Source organism: Carassius auratus, chromosome 3 (assembly GCF_003368295.1).
Source record: "Carassius auratus strain Wakin chromosome 3, ASM336829v1, whole genome shotgun sequence".
Lineage (NCBI taxonomy): Eukaryota > Metazoa > Chordata > Actinopteri > Cypriniformes > Cyprinidae > Carassius > Carassius auratus.
In genome coordinates this window covers 13,476,140-13,477,090 of record NC_039245.1, presented here as the reverse complement: position 1 = coordinate 13,477,090, position 951 = coordinate 13,476,140, and the positions used below count along the sequence as shown (strand labels likewise).

Genomic DNA, 951 nt, shown 5'->3' with positions numbered 1-951 from the left:
AGATTTTAGATGCCAACAGAGACGGAAGACTTTTGAGAGACAGGATTTGTCAAAATTACTTTTATTAGTTTTTTTTGCACTGGTCTGCCAGGCAGTTTATTTCTTCATTTCCTGAAAAACAATAAAAGTAAAATTCATTAAAATGTTTTTTTTAATATATTGCTTTACACATACATACATGCATACATACATACATACATACAGACAGACAGACCACTTTTAACATGCAACAGATTAATATTCAGACAAGTTCTCACCTTAAAGCGATTCTCAAGTAATTCTATTTCAAGTGCTGCTTTTTTAATGAGGAGCCTTTTCTCTTCCATTTGAAGCTGTATAAGGTCCATCTCCATGTCACTTTTTCTTATTTGTTTTTGAAGATGGACTTTATACAGCTCCTTTGCTGGCAACTAAGGTGGAAAAATGTAATAAATGAGATTGTTTGGTCAGACAATAAAATTCAAATATGGACACATGGACACAAATTCTTACCCTGCTTAGATTGTGTGCTGAGGCTGAAGGACCCTCATCTGTGGGCAAATCCCTAGGTATGTACTATGAAAGGACAATGACAGTTTGTTACTCTAATGCAAAAAGGGGCCATACATCATAATGGCATGCATCATACCTCAGTGGATCTACCAGCATTGTCCACTTCTGTCACACCAGATCATCATCTTCATCATACAAGAGAAATATTCAAGTATACATTATTTAAAAAAAAAAAAAAAAAAAAAAATCCCTAAAAGTACCTGACAACAAATCATTTACAACTGTGACAGACTGTGTTCTTTCTGGAGAGTCCAATAATACAATCCGTCCATCAGTATCTATAAGAACACACAACCCGTTAAATTCTAAATATTATCAAAGAAAATAATACATCATATGCAGTTAAATAAAATAAGCCTAGATAAAAATTAATCTTGTTCAAAAAGCCTTTAAGTGACA

The 951-nt window shown here is 33.1% G+C and overlaps 1 long non-coding RNA gene across 1 annotated transcript; it reads right to left on the bottom strand.

Moving 5' to 3' along the window:
- Positions 1 to 255: 255 nt before the first annotated feature.
- Positions 256 to 667, bottom strand: LOC113048759 (uncharacterized). Its single transcript, XR_003276533.1, has 3 exons — positions 629 to 667; positions 493 to 555; positions 256 to 410 (listed from the first exon to the last, which is right to left on the bottom strand). It is a non-coding gene; the product is annotated as an uncharacterized LOC113048759 (long non-coding RNA).
- Positions 668 to 951: the final 284 nt, after the last annotated feature.